We start from the raw sequence: 26,352 nt of genomic DNA on the forward strand, positions 1-26,352 counted from the left end.
CCTAGCTGGTCCTTTAAGATGCATGAACTGTGAAAGAACTGAAAGTGGCTCTATGGAACATCATATTGATCAAATACAATGAAAGATTCTTAAAACTTTCATAGGATACATTTAATTCAGAATATAATTCTGGATTAAATGCATCCAGATAAGCATTAATTTGATAAATATGTAGGCATAAAAAATGAAACAAAAAAAATAGAAGATTTATCTCACTTAGCTTTGCACGGTTCAAAACTGCTAACCCCCTTGGGTCTTTGTTGTACACTGAGGAGCCAAGGTTAAAGTAAAAAAAACAACAGCTCATTTGACTTGTTAGTATGACTTGAGAAAGTGTAAATGAGAATCCCAGATAATCTCACATTCCTCCAAGTAAAAACGAAACAAATCATATTTTCTTTCCCTTGACACTGAAAAATGGATTACACTTAGTGTTTCAAGAAATGAGTCGAAAAGTCACAGGGGGCAGCGTACAGATCTTTTAGAGACACAAGTGTATCTGGCAGAGTGACCAAACACAGTGTAGGAAGATCTGAGAGGCCTCAGTGTAGCCTTCAGGCAGGCGCATTCTATGATGGTGCAAACCCAAGCCACCAGGCCTCAACCAAGGCCAGCTGTGATTAGAATCGGGCAGTAAGTAGCAAGCCCTTACTGCCACAGCAGGCTGACATCCTCACACTGCTCAACACAGTGGGCGGAGATGAGGAATGGGAAACTGGGCATGAAAGAAAGAGGGAGGGAGGATGCTAACAAGAAGCTACAGTGTCCAGGCATTTTGCTACTTTACCAATGGAGGGTTACAAGGCATTTCTATACATGTATTGGATTTGTGCCTGGTTGCTTTCAAGAGGATGTAATGTGGGCAATCTGGGTTGCCAATTAGACAGTATTGTTTAGGCCAGTAGTTCTCAACCCTGGTCCTCAAGTACCCTCTGTCCTGCATGTTTTAGATGTTTCCCTGGTCCAACACACCTGATTCAAAGGAATGGGTCGTTATGTAGTTATGCTGAAGCCTGTTAACAACCATTCATTTGAATCAGGTGTGTTGGAGCAGGGAAACATCTAAAACATGCAGGACAGAGGGTACTTGAGGACCAGGGTCGAGAACCACTGGTTTAGGCAGACATAATTATGCCATAGGAGTACACTTCAACTGTAAATGTTTAAGTTTTATTTGATGTTAGAGGAAGGCAGTCACGCCAGTGACAGACTAATCTGTCCAGGATGATAAGTAGATTGGTCGTGCTCTGGTTATACTTTGTTTCTCCTGGTTTACTCTGCCCCTAGTGTTTTCTTTCTGGGAGTGTGTTCCGGTCCTGGCTTTGTCTCTCTATCTCCTGGCTTCCTGCACTCCTGTGTCTCGTTGCAATCACTCAGCTATTGTTGTCCATTGTGATCACCCTGATCCATGTCTTCTCCCTTTGTCGGTCTTTGTCGCTTTGTCCTATTCCTTTCGTGTTCCCGAGTTTCTTGAGACTAAATTCTGGCAATGTTTAGTTAACTGCCTATTCATTTTCAAACTAAACCAATAACAATTTTGAAAAGTGATCAGACCCACTCTTTGTTTGCCTACAAAGTTGGTGTACCTTAATACCAGATATTTAGGTTTTACAAATAACTCACCACAGTAATGTTTGTTTAAATATGTAATTAGAACCCAGGTGCAACTAGTAGGTGTCCTTAGTCCACACCCTCTTTCTCTTTTTTTTTGTCCACAGCTCATGTTTGAGCTGTAAATGCGAATTGAGACAGTGGATAGTAATCTAAGGATAGCTGTCGGCCTGGCATTAGGCAAGCTGTACGGAGAGGTGCTCAGTACAGCTCAAAAAATCATTTTTTGCCGACTAGTCTGCAAACATTTTTGGTTTCTCTAAGAGAGGTTTCACCCCTCTGTGACCCCCTCATTGAAAGCTCCACCATTAGCTGTATGTGCTCAGCATGACCACTACAGAAGGCACCCAAGGCAAAGAGGGTTATCACTGAAAACTCTAAAGTGTGTTCCTCGTTTTTGTGTATGAAAAAGAAGACAGGCTAAATGTCAGTTGAGCCAACTCCAGAACAGTAGGCAGTGGCCTTCAGATTTCCAATGCTTTTCGATATACTCCGTGAGTGAAAGGACCTTGAACTTTGGGCAAGACTGTCACCACTGATACAACAATGAACAAGTAGTTCAGTGGATAGCCAGGGAATAAAACAAGACACAAAGGTTTAGGGGTCATATCGAAAGTAAATGGGGTTTTAAGTCGAAAACAAATGAGGAAAAACGATGGGATAGTTGAAATGATGATGGCTGGTGTTTTTAACCATTCTTAATTAAAATGAGGAAAAGGTAGAAAGAAAATGAACTTAGCGCCGACCCCTTTAGAACAGTTGGACTCCTCGATGAATATACATTTTGAAAGAGCGGTAACGCAGCAAGTATTTGTACAAGAAGCAATCTTTGAAGTTATTCCAGAAACACAACAGGGGATCCGAAGCACACACTTGCTCAAACAAAACGAATTGTTGAGTTCTGTAATATCCCTTCGCTTTGTAAGCCATTCACATCTCACAAGCATTTCTTCCATTGCACTTTGAAGAACTAAAGCTGGAAACGATTCCTAAATCAACAAGAATCTAATTGTTCACGTTTTCTCCTTCGGGAACTAAGAAACCCAATTTAACACAGCAAATCTCTCTACATGGCTTTATATCAGATCTATATGTGTATCACGCACACTGCATTCACAGTATGTACGCAAATAAATAAACAAAACAAGTAAACCTTCCTGCTGGAGGGTTATGAATATGTAATTTAATCAGTTTTAAATGCAGATGGCCCTGACCTTTGCCCCTGGCTTCCAGTGGAGGCGATGAGAAGGATCCAGTAGCAATATACCTTGGTTTGATATGCACCAAAGCCAGTGGTGTGATAGGGTTCACTACATGGACAGCAAATCTAAAGGGGGGGGGGGGGGGTATAGGTCTTGCTTACGCAGCAAAGTCAGCAACAGATCCTTCCGCTCCCCACATGATGAGACCACCCTCGATACTCCCACACCAGCTCCGCGAGGGAGCCTGTTCACGGCCACATTGACTGTGGCCTCAACAAAAAGAAAAATTGTGCAGACAATCTGTGTACCATCAGAAAACTACAAACTTGAGACAAGCTTGATTTAAAAGCAACCATCCACCACTTGTCTGGCTGGCAGTGTTCACTATGCAGATACAGACAGATGAGAAATAACAATATCAATGTCCCAGTTCTGTCTTCATATCTTGTATTTGTTATGCCCCTTTCATTTTTTATGCATGAGCCGGAATGAAAATAATATTTTTGGAAGTGTCACTCTTGATATGACAGTGGTTAGTGCTATTAGGGTACATGCTGAGTGGGAGAAAGAAAACATTAAATAATTGATTGCTACTGAAAGAGGTGGCCACAGTTATGCATTATTCAAAATGCTACTTATCATCTCTACCCTTGTATGGTCAATAAAGCTGAATTCATTTGATACTGCATCTGGAAAAAATGTCAGTCTTCTGGACACAGGCCATTCATTTGATACTGCATTTAGAAAAAAGTTCAGCTTTCTGGATAACACCAATTCATTTTATACTGCATCTGGACATGATGTCAGACTTCTGGACACTGCCGGAAATTTTTATATTGAATTTGGGGACAATTTCATCTTTCTGGATGCTCCCCATTCATTTGATACTGCATCTGGATTAATCCATCCAAAACGAATGAATTGGTTTTTACTTTTTGAAAAAAACTACTTGTATACATGACAATAGATTAGACTAGACTGGAATAAACTTGCTTTTGACCACCACGAAACATGTAACCACTCTTTAATGTATGACCTATTGCACATGAGATAGTCCATCCTAAATCCAGTTTAAATTTCTGACTAATACAGAAAGACAGAGAGAAACGGAGGGAGAACACTGAATATCAACGGCATTTTAAAACATTTAATCTTAAAACACCAAGCAAGGCTTGACTTGGATTCACAGGAAGAACTCCCCCAACAGAAGGATCTATATTCAATATTCTCCTCTCATAGCTGAGGATTAGTCAGACAGCAATATCATAACTTTTCTTCAGTAATTATCGTCCCAATGCACACTCGCCTAATGAGTGGAATTAATGGGCTGCTCTTCCAGGTCAGCCTGGGCAGCCATGTTTTCCATTGCTTTGGCACTGACCTTGACCCTGGTACAACTATGGCCTGCTAACTCAGCTTTTTTGCAGTCTCTATGACAGAAACAGTTCAACACATGAATTATAACCAGATGTATGTGTACTATATACAGTATGAACACATATCTGATGCTGTGTACATGGTAGCTAGGTAAGTGGTGTGCACACACACCACAATCCATGTAGATGTACCTAATTTAAATGAATCCCACATTTCAATTTTCATTTTCCCTTTAGTATATTTTAGTATATGCATTTTACTCCTTAGACCTCCCTAACACACAAACGTAATTCCTTTTTTGATTTTAGATGGGTTAAGTTCTTGAAAGACTTATGTGTTTTACAGAGAGAAACAGCATAGTCATAGTTCACACGTTCTTCAATTAGACCTGTTTACACATTTCAAAACTTAAAATAACAGTAACATGATGGCAAAATTAGATATGATTAGAATTTACTTTCTTACTATATTCCTTTTATTCATGTAACACAATATTTGAACTTGAGCAAAGTCATCTGAGGTCTGCTCATTCATGTATTACAAACAGAAGCCAAGACATGGAAACTGAACACCATGTAAAATCCAACACTTTCAAATAACTAAGTAAAAATATAGCATCAAGCAACGTTGAGGGGGCCTAGCAGTCTAGCAGCTCCAAACAAACATTTTGGACAACTTCAGGAGTTAAGAGTACTTAAACCAAGTTTGGTGTTGCTGCATCAAATACATAACCTAACTTCCTGTTTGGTGGATTAGTTTATTGGTTTTAACAGACAAAAATCTAAAATCCATCAGATTTATGAGGCTTCATCTGAAGATCATCTGTGCCAATCTTGTGCCAAGATTGGACGACATTTGTGACCTGTGAAAAAAAGTTAGCTTTTTCATAAAGTCCAATATAATGTAAAATCCAATATGACCAAGATTTATGGTACCTCATTTTTGAAAATTGTTGGTGAAAAGACTCAGAGGACTGTCCCAGATGAATGTGACAAATTTCACAACTTGTTACCAAACGGTTCTTGGGGCTGCATAGACTTACTTTTTTTGTTTGTTCTGTTAGTTCATCGATTCCATCTTTAGTTATACATTTTAGTCAGGATGTTGTGCACTGCAAACCATATTGTGCAGACATTTCTACTGTATGTGCATGATCCCACCTAAAATTGGCAACACTGACATTAAAGTCGAAGTAGAATTACATATCTAACATAATCCACCTGTAATAGCCCGCAAAAAAATAAGTTGAGTATCAAATAAATTGCACTTTTATGCATACTGTAAAATACTTTATTTTTGGCCATAAGTCTACTTTTCAAGTTTGCACATTCACTTTTTCTAGGCATTGGCCAGTGTTGTAACTCAATTACCTATCAGAATAATATTCATAGTCATAATGTTTTATGCATACAAGTGTAGCCTCTGGGGAGTGGGCACAGTGGGAGACCCTGCCGAGTGCAGCGCACAGTTACAAAAGGGGAGAGTGAGACAGTCAGGGAAAGGACATTTAGAATTAAGACATTGGCTCAATGTATTTCATGTTGCAAATCTGATCAATGTTATCTTTGATTTAAACCCCTCCAACCATCCCATGTCCTTTTAGCAGAAGTCTGTAGTGCAAAATAGCATTATGAATGATCGAGCTAGCCCAACACTTTAAACAAAAAATACGTTTCACAATCCCCAATTCTCCCAAACTCTCTACAATAAAGTATTGTGATTTGAAAGTCAGTTTAATCAGATGTCATCACATCTATGACAAACTGTGGGCAACTGATATGTACGTATTTTTCGGGAAACTGCAATGTAAGTAAGCAATGTAAGCTATGCTCCAGGCAAGGTCTTGTTTGCCACGGAGGATAATTGTTTTCTTTCCTGCTTCAGCCCAAAGTCCTCTAGAGAGCAGACTATACTTGTTTTGAGCAAAAAGCTATATTTTCTTGTTCTTCCAAACCATCATTCCTCCCTGTTAAATGTTTTGAACATGCTGACTGTTAATTCTATATGACTTCTGGGCTCTAGCCATAACTATATGGGATCCATACTTTGAGCCTGAGGTGTTTTTTTGATCTTTTGAATCATGCTGCTTCCCTCTGTTTACCTTCCTCTTCTGTTTGGCATGAATATTTATTTACAAACAGTGCAGTCATCTTTGCTTACATGATACTTTTAGATTCTTTATTGCCCGTGCCACAATTTGCTTAAAAAAAAAGTACAGGAACTACCCCAACCCTAACCCAAAAAGACGGGTGAGTACCAGTGTCCAGTCCTACTTTTCAAAGAAAGCTTTCACAGATGCCTCTTCCTGTGCAAGTGCACTGGCCTTTCCCAGGTGCCCCCATTGGAAATGACACCATGCCAATCAACCAGCAGGCTGGAGCACTTACAAGATATTAACTATTCTCTGTCGGACACATAGGCCACAGACCATCACACCTGGTGGGCACATCCCATATAAAATCCCAGCCCTATGCATTTGTGTGCGTTCTGTGTGTGTATGTGTTCATGACAGGGTTGAAGGTTGGCGAGACTGCTGTGGCAGTCAGCAGCAATCATGGACACACAGAGTGCCCTTCAAGGCCTGCTATTATTTTCCTAGTGCCAATAAAACCCCTCACAGTTGGCACTTACTGTTTGCTAACACCAGTCCACCGAACCTTTCTTTAATGGCACTCAGTAAATTACCGGTCACACGTTCAACATCTCTGATAATATCCCGCAACTTTATAGTAAAGTGTTTTTACACATTTGTCATGATGCAACACTGTATGTCTTGTTGAGAAGAAAATACTTTGTATTACCTTTGCTGCTTTCCTGTTACCTAACCCTATTACCTATTACCTAATTCAGTTTTTTAAAGCTTGAACATGCCTCTACATTCATTACAAATGCTTAAATTGAAAAAATGTGGCACATAAAACATACCATGTGCTATCCAAGATCACACATCCAGACATTCAATGGAATTCAATGCAAAATGCTTTAGACTTTTTTTCTTCTGTTTGAATGGTACAACAATAGTGCTAGTTGTAAACAGTATATATAGTTAACGATTACAATGTCAAGAAGTCATCTGAAGTACAATACACTGTACACACGTCCAACAACATTTTTACTCTTCTTCTTTCTAGTCTCATGCTAACTGCAGAGAATGTTTGCCACATTTTCGCTCAACTGCATAAAGTGTGAAATATGTCTCTAATTAAAAAGACCTTTGGAATTCTTTCCAATTGTTACCCTCTCCCTTTTTTTCTCTTCACACACACACACACACACACACACACACACACACACACACACACACACACACACACACACACACACACACACGAACACACATGCACACACATAATTGTGTCCTCTGGCAGTTAATATTGAGTGATTAGAATGGGGATTAGTGTGGGCACAGTGAGCAATCTGGCACTTTGAAGCTGCTTTATCGCCCAGACTGCACTGGACAGCATTTGAGCTGTTTTATGTCATTACTGAAACCGCCCTCCGAGATATATATATACATGTATGTATATATATATATACATTCATACTTGTGTGAGTGACAGTAAAAAAAAACTTACTTATGAATTTTCAGAGTGAATTCCCTCAGATTTTGCTCTCACTGCAATTCCATCTTTGCATTGAGTTGCAGTCTTTAGTTGACTGCAGCATGTAAAACAAAGTCATTTCACACATTCCTTCAAAACCCTTTCAACAATTTCAGTCCTGCGTGACCTTCTTCACCTTCATCTGTTACAATTCCCCAAGAGAGTTTTTATTAAACAGTTCAATTTCTGATATCCGACTATCATGATTATCACGTTGTTGTTGTTGTCTTTTCGTTTGAGATCACAAGGCAGCTAGAATTTTTACACATCAGAACAGTGATTAGTTACTGTGTAGTAATTTCCATCACGGGTTATGCATGATAATGACTTGCACAGCAATGTGGGCCCCACAAAGATATGCAAATGAGTGGTAGTTCATTAGATGCATTAGCATTACATTGCACAATTAACAATGTTTTGTGGCTATGGGGGACTGTGAAGGGGGGTTAGGCTAGGTGTCGAACCTCATCCACAGTCAATGCGTAACACCCACCAGGGTGATGATATCCTGTCCATAGGAGCTAAAGTAATTATCACACAGAAGCTACTGATAAAGCTGATGTGTTGCAGGCGTGTGCAGGACCACATGGTTGATGCTAAATCCAGATAGGTGTCAAAGCAGCCTCAGCATCAGGTAAAAACTCAACAAACTGCAAAAAAAAGTGAGAGAGGCCCCTGTGGCTTATAGAAAAAACGTAATTTGACCTAGGGTGACAATTAGTTGTTCAGAAGGAAAGGGCATCCTGAGAATCTAACAACGTAGATTTACTGAAGGGGATCTCAGAACATGTGCCGAGAGGAAGAGCACACGATATGAGTATTTCACCCACGTCATTACCACTGGGACGAGGCAGTCTGAGTTTGTGCTAGTAGGCCTAATTTATCCAAAATAATCAATATTGAAGAGGCACTTGCTATCAGTTAGGAACAAGTTGTGCAGGCTGCCCGTTATTGAGATTAAGGTTCTTTATCATGTAAAAGACACAGGCTTTAAGAATCAGGGTTTTATGTGTTGTATTAGGTTTGCTTCAATATTTTTCATTATGTAGACTGACAGAAATAAGAAAGACATTTTCCTGAACAATTAACATCAATATTTTTTTTATTTTTTATAATAACACAATAACCTTCATTATGTAATTATTTATTGTTAAAATTATTACGTTCAAGTATCTGAAACTTTTATACAATTATTCTTGGATTTTACTGTAAATCTTAGATTAGTATACAGTGATATTCAGCGCTGAAGCCATAAGTGTGAGTTTTAACAACAGTAAATCTGAAATCTGTTTACTATGTAACACTTTGTAATGGCATGCCTTTTCGCAGTACCTTTCAAGGGGGCCTACATACTGTATATGTTTCAGTCCCACCTAAAAAATGTGTTGGATTTATTAAGTTCTGAAATAAACTATTATAGGTAACTGCACAATGAAATAGTCTGAACAGCACAAGTTTAGAAATGAATAGTTATCTGTTTCATTTGTAACTTTTAAGGGGCCTATTTTCAACACAAAGTTTAAAAGCAGGGGGTCGAGTCTTCTAAAACTGATTCTCCCTTTACTTATTGTGGCTTGATAAAGAGTTTTCTACTTAGTCTGAGTTATGGCCCTCATTAGGTAGCACAGTCAGTTCCCTGTTTCTCACTGCTCGACAGTTGACCGCAGGTTAATGAATAATAATAAATAATAACACACTAATGATTGTGCCAGGGGGTTGCGCATGACAGGCATTTGGTCAAGGAGGCTTGTTGGCGTCCGAGGGCGTCAGAGACGTGGAATTGGAAAGACATTACACTCTTTTATCTCCAGGATCATAAGGGTCCTTGAGCCAATTGGATTATGCCGAGGACATTATACACAATTGATTGGTACCGTGTTGAGTGAGGGAGTTCAGCCTTGTGGATGGGTGTGCGTGACAAGAGTATTACCTTTTAGATTGTATCGTGTGGGAATGGAAATTGCATTGACTGTTATGAATGGATATCTTAGTAATGGATTATCTTTCATTCGAGGAAACAGATGAGATTGGGAAAGTGTGAACAAGGTGAGTATTAGAGGCCTCTATACTGAATACATGTTCCACCCTTTTCAAAATATGTGAAATTGAGCTGTGTAATATCGCAATGATATTTGAAATAGATATCTGCATAATATTTAATAACATTTCGAATGGATGGACCAACATTTATTTCTTCTAAATGTTATTAGAATTGAACAAGTTGTATGAACACAGACTTTATACTTTACCTATGAAGTGTGGCTACAAATTCAGTGTTCACTCAGTCTTCACACAGTTGCTTACGTTGAAAATAGTTGTTTAATTTGTTCTTTAGTATTGGATACCTTCTGTGGCTAACTCCTCCTAGCTTTAGCATCTTATAGAAAGTAGAGAAGTTGGTTTGCTTAAGGGTCAGTTTGTCAGATGGTTACAGACTCAACACAGAGTACATGTTGTTATTCGTTGTCAACGCTGAAGTATGCAGTGTGCTGTCACTGCACAAATCTATCTGAAATGTGTAAAGCAATAGGTATAAATTAGGAATACAACAACCACCTGGATAAATGTAGGATTTTGTCATTGAGGCTGAGAAATGTTTGAATTAACCATGGCAACAACTCAACCTTTTCAGAACATCAGAACACAACATTTTAAATTTCATGTCCATGTCATTGATGAGTGAAAAAGAGCCACGGCTCCTGCAACTGCTCACTACTCATAGAAAATAAACAGGGAATTTCAATGAGGAATTTGACATCTGTCCTGGCATTCAAAGCTACAACCATTCTGGCCTGACTCAGAAATCCAGGAAACCTTGCCACTTTTCAACACACACCCAGCTGTTGCCATGACATTAACTATTCAATTAATTGATGCTCTGGCGTTTGGCTGTCCGCCCAGATTAACAACAAGGTCTGTCTCACAAGTTGCTAATTTTCTCAATTACTAAACCTGCTGTTAGCTGGTAGGTGTGAACATGAAGACAATTACCGTCATCCAACTTATACAGCTAGGAATATATATTTGCTTGGTGTATAAATGTATAGTTTTTCCTGGCAGTTTGGAGCAGTGCCATTTGTCTCCATCAAGTTTTTTTCCCAGCTACCCCTTGACAGGCCTTGCCATTCTTGCCCACAATCTTGCTTCAAGTTATACTTCAGTGAATTAGTATTCATGGAGTGTATCAAATACTTTTTTCCCCCCACAGCAGTCTACATTTGACAGCTTAGAGAAGTGTTGGCTTTTCCAGTGGACTCACACAGTGTTTTCTGTACCTGCTGTGCTTTGCAACTCGATTGGAAATCATAATTGCAGTCAGTCAAAAGAAAAATAAAGATAAATCCTCTCACAGCCAAACGGCTCCCAAGGCCACACAAAAAACAAAATTTGAAGGTAAAGGAATATAAAATGTGTGATTATGAAGACCCCCATAAATCCTTGGACTAAAATAGATTGCTTGTGCTTCAATATGGATTTAACAGGTTGAACTGATTATTTTGATAATTTTCCATCTGTAGATGCATTATGTTTCCAAAGTTTCTTTCACACTGATATAGGACTGAACAAAACCCAAAGTTTTTTGTTTATGATCTTGAAATAGTTGGTAAGGTAAAGTTGGTATTACATATTTTCAGGTATTGTCATTCTCACTTTTCGAAGTCTGTAGTGATTTACTGTAAATGACACACCAGACGGTTGCGGCAACCCCACACTCAAAACATTGCGTACAAAGTGTCTAAACGGTGTTAAGGTACGCATTTTCTCGCATTAAGTAGTTTTCGACAGATTCAACTCGGTGTAGAAACACACACACACACACGTTAACCCCAGGTAGGTGGTCTTATTGCTTGTATTCCATCTACATTATACCATGAAGGCCTAGAGTGCCTCAGAGTTGGTTGTCCTTTCAGCAGGAATTCTCTGAAATCTCAATCTTTTTGAGTGGCCATTGGGTTTTGTTTACATCCCTGAGCAAGGCCCTTCTTGGCCTGTTAGTTCCTTCATGAATTTCACAATTAAGGAGCCTATGATGCTCCTGGGAACTTTAAACGGTTTAAGAATTGTAAAAACCATACCAAGACAGATATGCCTTGACAAAGTTTGCTCTCTGAGGGCTACAGACAGTCCTCTGGACTTCATCGGTTCTTGCTTTGACATGCTCTATTAACAGTTGGACCATAAACTATATATACAGCTCTCTATCCTAATACAACAGAAATACCCTGAAATATATATTAAAAACAAAAACTGTAGCTCAGGGAGGGTGTTGAGTACGGTCATGCCCAACTGGCGGGGGGGCCTACAATCCCTTAACATCTGCCTCATCAACATCCCAAAGCCTGAACCTTGTCTCAGACTAATTAAAACATCTAGGGGAATGGAGATCATTGATGATAAAAGCAGGTGTGCAGGGCTTGAGGGCTAATCTAGCCAGAGGGTTTTGCACACCGCAATCAAATTAATTCACCTTGTAATTGGACAATTGAGATGCTCCAAAAATTAAGAGAGGAAGACAAGAAGTTAAAGAGATATTCCATGTGGATATCCAAGGTAATCTTTACCAATATTCAGTTCAATAAGGCAAAAAATCACGAGTGTGCCAAATGTCTGCTGTCATACACGGTTTCCAAAAGAAATGTTAAATTCAAAGTTAGTTAGTTACACTGAGAACTGGTGGGCACTTGAATTGAATCTCCATGCCATTTATAGCTATCCGTGAAATACTCTTAAAAGGAACAATTATTGAAACTTTGTAAGTAATAAAAAGGACGATTTAGAGTCACTTGAAACCATGTTGGATACTTTATTTTTAGTCAGTCTAGTAGTTAATACTATGAACCATGTCAGGATATCACCTCATCGCAATTAAAATTACTGTTACTTATTTGCTCTTCCACATCCTGTAATTCTACTTTACCTCTCTCTCTCTTTAAAAAAAAAAAACTTTTATCTCTATTCTATCTGTATAATTGTATTCAGCCGTTTGACTCTGTGCTGAATTGGCCCCTCAGTGTTTTTTTCTGGGAGTTTTTCTTTTTCTTCTTTGAGGGGTTTAAGTTGGTTTGGGTGCAGTTCTATGGGCATGTGTGAAGCCCTCTGTGACAAAGCTTGTAAAAAGGGTTATACAAACAGCATCTGATTTGATACCAGCCCTGAGCTATGCGTTGCCTCTTGCATACAGAAACACTTGATTTGAGAAGCTTCCAATCCTCAAAAAGCCCATGATTGAGCAGGCAACTATCCGCCACACAATCTACTCAGAATGGCATTGAGACCCAAATCTGTCCTTTTAGGGCTACAGATAAACAATTTCCTTAGAAAGTATTTTGGAAATACTATATTGAGCCATTTGTGGGACCAAAATATGTTTGTCTCGGGGGGAATGTCCCTGTACTTACTGTAAGTCGCTCTGGATAAGAGCGTCTGCTAAATGACTAAATGTAAATGTTTGTTATTATGTGCAATAGTACATAGTAATTCACTGATGATCAAGGCAAACCAACAGACCCAAGCAATGGTTACAAACACAATGATTGTAGGTTTCACGGAGGTGCAATTGATGCCTCATAATAATAAAAGCGTAATACAAATAATTGAGATACTTTTAATAATATTTAAAGTATCTGGGCGCCCCCCCAACCACGGACATATGGCGTGACTCGGTTGGCCCCCTCTGCTGGTAGTGCGGGAGGGTTAATTAATGGATGCACTCGGGAAAATGCCGCCCCCCTCTTCATCCCATCCTCATTACCATGGATGACAAGCTCTCCCTCACGGCCCACATTGCTGCAGTCTCCCGGTCGTGTAGATTCACCCTCTACAACATCCGGAAGATCAGGAGATACCTGTCTGAGCATTCCACCCAGCTGCTAGTCCAAGCACTTGGCCTCTCCAAGTTGGACTACTGCAACTCCCTTCTCGCCGGTCTCCCAGCATGCGCAACCCAACCTCTCCAGACGATTCAGAACGCAGCAGCCTGCCTGATCTTCAACCTTCCCAGGCGCTCCCATGTTACCCCCTCCTTGCATTTATTATATTTCTTTGTTAAATTAATTAACTTAAGTTCTTCTGATGCTCGCCTGTGTTTGGGTCCACTCTGTTCTGCACCTCCTTGAAAGGACAATCCAACAAAAACTTCGAAGAGGAGCAGACGTAGGGCAGGATGATAAGGATCTCCAATAGGAAGACATAGGGCAGGGTGATTAGGGTCTCCAATAGGAAGACATAGGGCAGGGTGATTGAATATAATACAGCTGGGTGATTGGGAACGAGACACAGGTGTGTTGGGAACCAGTAACCAGGGGAAATGGAGAGAGAGAGACGGAACACACCCACAGCACAGTCACACTAATGCTGGGGACACACTACGATTTATTTTATCTTATAATATTTTCTTACTGTGAGAGACCACAAACATGAGGACAAAAAATCCTAGATTTAGCTGTTATGCTCCTACAGTGTGTGGTCACTCCACACCTCACACCAAGGGAACATCTGATAAAATCTGAGGAACCATCAAGATAATCGGGACATATGTTACCTAGGATTGTCCTGTGGTGTGTCCATAGCAGAAGGGATACCAACACAAAAAGAACACTCTAGGGAAAAACTGGGGCATGGCCGTGACACTTGGACTGACAATGAATGGCTTCGCAATTTCAGAAATGGCAGGAACACATTTCTCTACCTCTGCCAACAGTTGAGACCTTACCTTGACCAGCACATAACGTGGTACAGGATATGTTTGACAGTGGAGGACCGTGTTGTTGTTATAAAGGCTCGTCACCAGGGCCGGATCCAGGTGGGGGCTGGGGTGGGCTGCGCCCCCCCAGATTTCTGCCGCGCCCCCCCAGATTTCTGCCCCAAGCTCCTTCTGACTTCAGCCTAAATAGTTACATGTTGAAGCTATGAAAAAGTCTGTTAGTGCTTTCAGTAATATGCTGTTTTTTCAACCAATCTTTTTAAAAGATTCCCCAGTGATTGTCTGGTTGATAATGGGCAAAGTAGGTTAGAGATCCGCATCCACGTTTACCGATAAAAGTGAAATCAACCTTGAATCTCTTGCCACTCACTTGGTCTCGAAGTTACTGTATATCGGTCTTCTGTGAAGGGCTTTTGACAAATAGCATTGGAATTTCATACTTCTGTTTCAGTTGTAATCTGTATTTGTTTTCATAGAAGATACACGGGTTAAACACATTAACAGTCTTTTAGCTTTGTTAGCCATGGATTGTTCTTTGCGTGCGTGTTTGTACCTACAAAGAAAAACCTTTTATCATGCATCGATTTCTGATCCCCAAACCATCCACTACAGCCCCTGCGACAAGGGATATTAAACTCATACTCCAGAGCAGGCAGAGCTTGCTGGTCCTAGTGGAAGCACTTCCCTGTCTCCCGGTACCAACGTGACCGCTGCTGTGGGTGAAGGCGAGCATGGTTTGAATGACAGCAATCCAATGCAGCCTGTTCTGCAAACGTACCCCATGCGCATTTTCAGGCAAGGGCCTATGCATCGCTCTCAAACTTGGTTAGAATACTTAGCCAAGCTACATGCATGTTTCTGCTTCCCTGTCGACAATTTTGAGCCAGCATGATAAAGACATCACCTTCATAGACAAGGTTTTTTTACCAATTGGAAAACGGCGGCGGTTTATTTTGCGCTCAAATGAATGCCCAAAAATGTCGCTCGCTCGCGCGCTGCGCGCGATAGCACTGTGGAGGATCCTCAGCATCACATCAAACCCAGGATATGTCATGGGTTTGGGTTAAGTCCCTAATGTGTATAACGTCCGGCTCCATGCCTGATTAACACTCGGATCGTTAAGCAGACTCAAAAATGATAACAAGGGTTATATACAAAATTATACGATCCCCTTCCATAATCATGATGCCCCCCCAGAAATGTCTACTGCCCCCCCAGTCAAAGCAGGCTGCATCCGGCCCTGCTCGTCACTAACATAGAGTACCTTCCCTTCTCACATGTCTTTGGCATTGGCCTCTCCACTGCTGACATAACCCAAAAAAGTCTCCCTCCATTGTACGTGTAATCAAGTCATGCTTAATCACACTGATTTGAGGGATCTTAATGGGTTCAGAGGATTCAGAGATAGATGGGGTTTCCCCAGCGTACTAGGGCTGTTGATGGCCCCTTCATCACAGCCCCACATCAACAAAGTACATTGTTAAAATGGTCAAGACCATTATTCAGTAATATTACAGGCTGTAGACCATAAAATACAGTTTGGGGATGTTAATGTTGGTTGTTCTGGTACATGATGAGAGAATGTTTGCAAACTCCACACTGTTCCATAAAAGGCAGTCTGGAAGACTTTTCTCACTGTGAACACAGGAAGTCCAGGAGGTTAGCGTTCCCTTATTAATAATAGTTGATGCAGTATATTCACTGCTGCCAGGGGTCCAGATCCGGAAGGGCAGGCCAAAACACAAAAGCAGCAACGGTTAATTACAAACTGAATTGAGCAAGAATGTGTGCAGAAAGAGCTTTCGGCAGACTGGCGTTGCTTACTCCAAATAAATGATCACAATGTCAAGATTCTGAATCAGATGGTGATAGCATGTTGCAAATCACATAACATATGTGAGATCAGATGGGAAGACTTGGAGGCACATCTTCTGGTAAATGTCACTGATAACAGGGAGTCAGATGGCTGAGCGGTGAGGGAGTCGGGCTAGTAATCAGAAGGTTGCCGGATCGATTCCCCGCTGTGTCAAAATGACGTTGTGTCCATGGGCAAGGCGCTTCAACCTACTTGCCTCGGGGGGAATGTCCCTGTACTTACTGTAGGTCGCTCTGGATGAGAGCGTCTGCTAAATGACTAAATGTAAATATTATTGAGCTCAAATCTGAAATGATAATGGCGTAAGCTGTTCTGCAGTTTGTCAGTAGGTCTAAAGTAGAGAGCTAAACCAATGCCCATCTGCAGTAAGGCAAATACCGGACCAGTTGCTTTTAAAACGTTGAATCTTGGAAAACAAAAACAATTTGTATGTAAAAGATAACTATTGTACCTGAAATATTGGGAAACTCATTTTATGTAACATTGTTCTGTTCTCAACAGAGAACTTCTAATCATATAAGTAATTCTTGGCTCAACACCGTCCTGTCGTTCCTGTTAACACATGGCTTTCTTGTACAGCTGGAAACTCAACATCTAGACCGTAGCGTTGGTAGGCCAATGAAAGGCAATCGACAGGTATGCAGTTAAGGTTTGTTACTATTGTTACTTGCAGTAAAGCTTGTTACATCCACCTCCTGAGATACTACAAAATTGTTAACTAGTCCTCTCCTCCCATTGAAAAAACAGGTCATTCCAGATACTTTGCAAAAATCAGACTCAACCTACACTAATGTAGGCTGCAAAATTGAATGTGAAAACAGTTTTATTATTTTGCAGAATATACTATACTTTCGAAACCAGCAGTGTAAACCATCCCTTCACTTGAGGTGGAGCTCCTGCTACTCCCCTTTCAATGAGATTAACAACAACTGTCATGCTATTACTTTACCTCCACCTACTGTCTGACAGTGTGGTGATATGGTGGACACTGGTTTAATGTCCATTGGCGAGGGCCACAGTGAAAAGGTCAGGTCAGCGATCGAGGGTGGGAAAATAATGGCTGATGTGTCTCGCGCCATGTTTTTGACAGCACGGTTATTATGGTAATGCCCCTGGACGTGTAAATTCAAAGCGATGAAGGGAGCTTGCTGTCACTGTGCCTGGGGCATGGAGTGAGGAAGGTGTGTGTGTGTGGTGGCAGGGTGGCGGTAGATAATGGCTGACAAAGACTAAACAAATGAATGTCCTCCTCACCTCTTGCAGAGGAATCTCTACTCCACTATAGACTCAAATGACCCCTGACCTTTCTCTGCAATGTTCAGCTGTGTGGCAAGAGGGTGCAGATTGGCACAAGTAATAAAATAAAGTCATCACATTAACCCCAATACACTGAATTAATCATTTTTAGGTTGAAACTCAACAACTAAGTGGTACAGTCAGGTTACTCAAGGTCACATTAGTATACTGTAAGTATTTCATGATTGTCTGACACTGACACTATTGTAAGAATCATCATTAATGCAAGGTTGCCTTCTTCAACAGGAACCACAGTAAACCCAATGTAGCAGAGTCTCTTCCAACACCACAACAGTAAGACAGCATTCTCACCACCATCCAATCTGCTCTAAACACATCACCAAATGGCCTTACAGTCGTGGCCATAAGTTTTGGCAGTGACAACATTTTCTGGTTCAGTATTTGAGATTTTTTTTTCACATGTTTCTAAAGAATACTGGAATACAATAAGGCACATTTCATATTTGTTAAAGCTTTTTTGGGGCAAAAAAAAATCAATATTTGCAAATAGTCCCCTCTTTTACAGCAGTCAATCTGCTTTCAAAATCCAATCAGAATGATAGAGTGATTTCACCTGGCTAGAACTAGTTCACACTTTCCCCTGTGCTGATGATATGACTTACTGAAATTATGTTTGAAGTCATTTTATGCCAAGGCCCAGCAAGCTTTGCAAACACAAAATGTATGTTGCTCCCAATACTTTTAGCCACGGCTGTAAAATGGAAAATAGGAGGGGGGGGGGGGGACCTCTCCACTATGCATTTTATGGCATTCTTATTTTTCCCAATATGTTCCAAAGGGTTTTCCTGGACAAAATGACTCCAGTCAGGAATGATAGAGGACTTCAAGCATCATGATAATTGTTTACCAAGAAATTCCAAAATACACTTCTCATTAGAAACTACGAATCTCACAGACTCAGTCTCACGATCCCTGCATTACAGGGCTTTGGATGTTCATTCTTTGTCAAGATCATTTATTATGTTTTCCTTGATCTCCCAAAAGTAATATTAAGGTGGTGCCCTCTTATTCTTAGCACCCATACAACGCTACACCAATTAAGAATAAATAAAGTATATTGTGTAGGAGGGATGGAAATCCTGAGCCGTTTAAAGGCAATAGTGTTTGGTAAGTTGTCATAATTCACATGTGTACACACCTTTAATTTATTTGTCCTTATCTCAGTGGCTATGGTGGTTCATAAGAGCAACACTGTTAAACATTCGATGAGTCCTACACATCATGGAAGTTTACATTAGGTTGAAAAAGTGTTTTATGTAATTAAACACAATGGCATGGATACTGTGCTGTACAGGGTTAAGAAATTAAACTTACTTAGTTAATAGAACTGGGTTATGAGTGAGATGGAGAAATGTTGTGGAGGAGTCAAATCAATAATTTCCTAGATCACATCACCGCTGTAGCAATGCCATCGCTCAATGTACCTCATACTGTAATATATTCAAAATTGCTGAAGGGGAATTGTAAGCAAATTGATAATATTTTTTATAATGAGTCAATATTTCCTAAATACTGATAGTAAGTTGCTGAAGAAACTTCAAGGTATCTGGATGCGAAAGAAGGTAATGTTTACCAAGATAGTCTTTAAAAAGGATAGGATAAATCTACTTCTGTTTGCAACATTATGCATCGTCATTCATCTTTATAAAAAAACGTTTGATTCTATCAATAAAAACACAAGTGGCTACCCATGCTGTTCTCTCTCCTTCCCCATCAGGAATTGTGTTGCTGACTTATTGCTGTGCATCTGCATGAAGCAAAAATTGCTGTTAGCCCCCTTATTTTTCCTATGCGCTGTGTTCCCAGCAGGCCAACATGTAATATTGCTTCTATGAAGAGGCACTGATGAGGAAAGTGAAGTAAGTGAGGGCAAAATGGGTAACTGCTAACATATTAGACAACAGTAAAGTGTGGTAGGTGTTCTACAGTGAGAAACCCCCGTGGAATTGCTGGGCAATGGTACGCTCGTCCCTCAGGTTAAGCGAGGCATTTACGGGTTCCTTCGCAATGTCGTTATCTCCAGCGGAGCTTTTTAAAGGTACAGTAGTCTCAAGTGGGAGCATTTGAGAGGAATGGCGTCCGGAAGCCGTCCCTTGTCACTCCTTCTCTGAGGGACTACTGCAGGAGTCTGCCTGACTGCTGCATGCAAATTGTTCTGTCCATTGGAGCACATTTTCAGTGTGCTACTGTGAAAAGACAAATGTATTGGTCACAATTTCTATTGAGAGCTGTAAACAATGAAATTGTAAAAATGTGGGTACCGACAAAGGTAATTCTCCTACCTAAATAATGTATGATTTGTCAGCTTTAAAACATGTTCATGTCCTTGCATAATTCAGCTTTGGCAGTATATTTATTGAAAGGGAACATCGAGTGCAAGGCCCTGCTAGAACCACCCACACTCTCAAAGCAAACACACATAATGCAAACCACTTTTTATTTCTTACTCACACATACTGTGGACATGCATGTACATATTGGTTGTACTTCACATTTATTGTATATGTGCTATGAATTGTACTGTTCAGTCCTCAAATAGTAAATACAACCTCAAAAAAATGTTAATACAGAAATTAAGTGGGCTCTACTTAAGGACAAACGTACTTTTTTGCGTAACTTTTTTCCTTCAAATGTTGCTCTTCCGAAGCTCTGGAAACGTCAGTACTGTGATATTTCATCTCCTAAATTGTTTTTTCTTCACTCTGACACCACATCACTCACAGTAAAGTTTCGACTGTGGCGGTAAATTGACATACTCTGTACCGACTTGTTAAAAAGCAACTGATAATGTTAAATCTTCACAAGGGTTTTAGCTTGTGCCTTTCTTACAAACAGCCGGCTTGGTAGCATTTCGAAATGTCAAATCACTCATGTGGTCGTATTTCCTGAATACACTGGGTGACAGTCTGGATGGCTCCAACAACAGTTACCTTTTCAAAAGGGTAAATGGAGGACATTGCATGATATTTTAAACATTTTTCTGGCAGAAGGAAATAGGTGGGACACTCAGAATACTTCATTTATCATAAGCTGACAGAATTATATTAAAATGTTGTTTCCTGATCCAACGTAGTCCACGCCAACCAAGGAGCCATGCAGTGTTATCCTACGGGCAGAAATATTGATGCATCATCTATTTGGTTTTATTCATTAAAACCAGGGACTGACAGATATTCTGAATTAAAGTGGCTAGGAGAGTCTCTTAATAGTCTTAAAAAGTGGTCAGTGTTGTGATGAGAGGTAAAGTTTTTAGCGATAAAAATCCATTATAGTCCTTTAATAGAATGCATACACAGCTTGGTGATATAGATTAAGTATCTATACCTAGCATGCAGCGCCTACCCTTTCACGAATTGCATTTGAAATGATGATCAGCAGCAGATGTCACATACAGTATCATCAGGTAGAGCATTTGTAATGATACCAACTTGAATTTGAAAGGGGAACTGTAGGTCAAACGTATCTTTTTTATATACTTTGGGCTTTCTGAAAACTTGGCAGTTTTGAAAAAAGTCAGCATGTCAAATCATCAGGGAAGGGTGGGAATACATTCTGTTCATGCTGATCCCGCAAGACAAGTATGTTTCTCTGGAGACTCTACTCTGTGACAGCGACCTCAAGCCTGACCAGACCTGCTAAAACATTTATGAGAGCCTAGTGAGATGACCCTGAGATAGACACCACAAGTTCCCATCAGGACTAAAACTCTGGCTGCATTAACATTAACAATGTCATGTGTTGGACCCATACCTTCAGTTTATCACAAATCACTTTGGTTTGATTTCAAAATTCCAATGTATTTCAGGAACACTACTTAACTACTAAATAAAGGGCAAATGGGCTGGGATATTGTTGTAATCACTATCCCTACCACTCCTCACTCAACCACACTTGCTTTGACTGGGGTTTGACTGCTCTGTCTGAGAAACGACACACCAGTGGATTAGATCATATCTATCTGACATAATGCGTGCGGTTAAGTCCGAACAAGTGAAGTGTATGATTAAAATGACTGTGCTGTCTTCATGGGCTTTGTAATGCATTTTGCCTAACTTACTTTTTAGTTTACCAAGGCTCCGAGCAGTAACCTGGACGGCTCTCTGCAAATTGAGCATGAGATTGTAAATTCAGCGCTTGCTTTCTAGCCTTACCACTGGACAAAATAATGGAATGAAACATTCATCCTTAAACTGTACTGTTCCCTCATGCAATTATCTCACCCAAACAGAAGTATAATCAAAGACAAAATACATTTATTATGTAACACTGTGGACATAGGAGCACCCTTGGTTAATTATTCCCCCCCCAAAAAAAAAAATGAAAAGAAAAATGGCAGTTACAATTTTAAATATTCAGTAACACAGTATAGTAGTTTAATGAATGGTTTAGTCAGTGTTTTCCCACTTCCCAGAGTTGTGTGACGCTATGAAGTACATTGAGGGATGTCTGGGGATGTTTCCTTAAATATTCTCTGCAGTACTTTGATTCTTTCTTTGTCAATATATTTTCAATACAACCCTAGGGTTATGAAGAGCAGACATTTCTCTTCTGCTGGTGAAGGTTATTCTTTTTTTTTTATTGTGGCAGTTATAAAGTATCCGTGATTCAGCAGAAAATATGAAATAAAAGGATTCTAACTCACAGTACCTCCCACGACTGTTGAAAGTACTCGTCTCAATGCCATAATATTAAAGGTTAGCCTTAATCGTGTCAAAATGGTACCCCTCCCCTTTTCTTTATTACGATGTCAACTGTCATCCATGCACTCATTTACTATGGAAAGTCTCCTCAACCCCCTTCTCCTAGAGAGGAAATCCTGAGATAGAAGTCATTAGAAGACAAAGAGCCTCCCTTCAGAAAGGTGACAGCATAGCCTTTAGGAGGAGAGATATATCCGTCAATGTTCACAACCGACATACTGCAGATCCTACAAAGACGAATAGACGAAGATGAATATCTCATGAACCGTTGCCAAGGTCAAAGGTTTTGGTATAACATTACAAGGTCTCTAAATGTGAAGCCTTTCTATATCAAACATGTTGCTTTTTTTCAGTGCTTTATATTATTAACCCTAACCCTATATTATACTTTAAACAATTTTTTCGTTGTCTTATCTGCATGGTAAACAAAGAAAAAAAGTTGTTGTTTTTTTGTAGTAAGGGATTGTTGGGGCATGTAAAATGCAGACCATTCCTTGGCACTGATCACTTTTAGCACTTGTTCTCAATATGATGTTACATACTTCATATGTTGGTTTTCAATATGTTTTTAGTGCAGTCAAGTATTTTATCATCGAAAACCAGAATTTTCTCTTCTCCAAACCCTTTTTCTCGATTACATAATACTGGTTGCAATTTTTTTTCTCCATTGCTCTTCTACAAAATCATTATCCTCCAAAAAGGAGCTATATTGTGCTTGACACAAGCGAGAAAAACGTATCTGCTAGACCACTACATGCCACACTAGCTTTTGCCAGGTTACTGTGTGCCTTGTTGAGTATGCCAAGGCATCACCAAGACAACTGGATATCACCACAAAAACATGCCTTGAATGCCCAGTCATCAGGCTTATCTGTGTATCCATGCTGCAGATGGATGTTATAAGTGCAACTTGCCATGTTTAGGGTTTACAACATGAGAAAGGAGGGACTTTTTCTAGAATCTTGGGAAGAGAGAGGGATGGATGGTTGTGGCGTACAAAAATGGAGGCTACAGAGAAACGAGTGCACAGTGCGCCTCTGTGCATCTTCTCTGCAAGCTGGGCCAACTGAATCCACGTCTTCCCCATCACTGTGTTCTCTTTTATTTTCATGGGATTCTCTATCTATTTTTTAGCCCTCCATTTGTGCCCCCAATCAATATTGATATTTCTCTCTTTCCTTAGCTCTCTCTCTCTCTCTCTCTCCCCTATCTATTTCAATCTATCTCATTCTTTACGACTCACTTTTGCATGCTATTTCCCTCTCGTCGTGGATGCCTTGTCGTCATTCTCCAGTAGACAGTTCCTTCCTGACAGCAGGACTATGGCCACCACCACACTCCAGCTTTGGCAGCTCTTCTCTCTGTTGGGGGGGCTTCAGGTGGTCCCCAGCCATCACAAATGCCATTATCTACCAAACCCAGGGAGAGCAGTCCCTCAAACCACACACCCAGATACATATATAGATACCGAGTTCCTAACCAGCTGTGAAGGCTCGAGTAGTGTGTGCAAATCAAAGAAGAGATGTGAGCAGGGGCCCGGCAAGGTTTTTATTCGATCCATTCATCATATTTTGTTCTGACATTGTGCCAGGGAAGTACGAGACAGGACTGAAAAATAGTCAAGGAAATTTCTCTTTTTTTTCTCTTTTACTTTACATTTGGGTGGAATTAGGTTGTAAACATTTTTTATGTGGGGCAGTTATTATTTGTGTGAGTGGCAACACAATCTCACTATAATCATTTACACGTTTGACTTGTCTAAAATTGCGTTTTCATGTATGTAATACTGGATTTAAACAATTGGCTGAAGCACCACACTTACAGACAGGCTTCTCAGGCAGAGAGCTGTTCTGAAGCAGGACACTAACATAACCATAGCAGAACCATAATATCAAAGCATTTTTGCGTCTGTTAAAAAATATCTTAAATTCAAACTAATACACGAGTAGACCAATTAGTTGGATGTCAAAATGTGATCTTGAAAATACAAGAATGTTTTGTCAGTTTCTGTACATTGAACGTCTGCATTTGTGATTTTTACTGACAAGGTGCGTTCTGAAACAAGACAAAATGCTGAAGGGATGAGTCCATTTTGATTTCTGATATAATGAATCCTGTAATTACAGTAATTTTGGCAAAAGTATCCTCAATCCTCAATAATATTCAGTAGTATTAAATTTGTGCAGAAATGAAATGGTCCCACTAAAGTCAATATTGATGGTTGAACTTTTCATCGTTAGATTGGAAAAGAAAGAATTCCTTTTTCAAATTCTTTATTTTTTTTGTTCCAGATTCATTCATATGGATGTCAATTTCAGTAAATTAGAATCAAACTCATTATGCAAACTCACCTTCCTTCTCTCTTCTGATTGGCTGTCTTACAGTTATGACCCACAGCAGGCTCATTACTCTCGAATGCATGCAAGGTTATCAATCCTGGGCGACCCACGAATCCTTTGTGTATGAACACACACAGAGAACCAATCAGAGCAATATCTGTTTTCTGCATTGTTGCAGTCCCACAATGCAATAGCCCTGTGATAAAGTCACAGCCCAATTTAGCAGCAGGAGAGAGTTGCCACCCCTGTGTTACATTATCTTTAAGTGGTGTAGGAGAAATCAGGGATTTCTTATATGCTTGTGTTAATTCAGTAGACCAGCTATTGCCTTATTATTTGTTCATGTATTCTGTCTTATTATTCATTCATGTGTGTTCCTACTGTAACCTGTATTATGTACTGATGACAATCAAGTGTCTAGGATGTAGTGTCCCCCTGATTGAATGACAAACATCTGTGACTGTATGTTATCTTTGTTTTTCCTTTTAAAAAACTATTTTCGAGAACTCTGTTCTCTGACCTTCCTGACCTCTGACCTTTTTGGGGGGCTCTGTCTGTATGTGTTGAACGAGTCAAACACAAACCTCTGACGAAAACTGGTCCTAAGGGAAAGGATGAATCAGATTCAGTACCTGTATACATTTAAACCAGACTACTATTTACACTTCTAGGTGTTTTAACTGAGTGCCTTGGCCCACTTTGCTTTTTTTTCTTTTTTTACATCAGCTTTATTCACCTTGTTGAACCGCTTTCAAGAGTGGACGCAAATCTCATGTTGCACCCCATTGTCACAAGTGTACTTCTAATCACACATTTTTTGATTATATTTGTACTTTAAAACAATTTGGGGTCACCTTTGTTTTCCTAATCACTCGTTACAGTACCTTTCACTGAAGGCTAGGCACACTTGAAAATGTACATGTGTATGTGATCTTGAATGAAGAGCAACAAATGTCCCGCTATTTGTATTAAATCCATGCTTTGTCTGCTCATTCACAGTGATTGCATAATGTTTTGGTGCTTCGTGGTTCTCTCAAAGACTCTCAAAATTACATACACACTATTGGTTAATCACAGCCATCTGAGAATGTGTTATGAATCATACCCCAAAAGTTGTTTCATAATCCTTCAAAGATGGGATCCAAGCACATAATAACCCAAGCACATAATCCTTCCTGAAAGGACAAACTAATTAGCTTTTAAAGGTCTTTTGACTTTGATGCATCCAATTGGTGGCTCCCTCTGCCCCCATCGTGGATAGGGGAAAATTGACGCAGTGCAATCTGAATGTCATCTTGTTATGTAACAGTTTTGTAGATCTCCATTTGAGACCATTGACATCAATGTGTTTGCTTTGATGTGGCCTATTTGACATTTTTGGCATCCAGTCATCATTAAGTCATCAGAATTTTTTCTTCAGAGTTGTTTTCAGACCTTCGAATTGAGATGTGAAATTTAACATGAAAGCCTGTATCTATGAGCACCATGCTGAATTCAAACAGTTGTTAAATTACACATTGACTGTTTAAGAGTCTATATTTATTAATGAAGACTGATGTTTAATAATTAAATGGATAATGAAAATGGTTTTTAATATTTTTTTTATTGAAATAATTGCACAATAC

Source organism: Hypomesus transpacificus, chromosome 3 (assembly GCF_021917145.1).
Source record: "Hypomesus transpacificus isolate Combined female chromosome 3, fHypTra1, whole genome shotgun sequence".
Classification (NCBI taxonomy): domain Eukaryota; kingdom Metazoa; phylum Chordata; class Actinopteri; order Osmeriformes; family Osmeridae; genus Hypomesus; species Hypomesus transpacificus.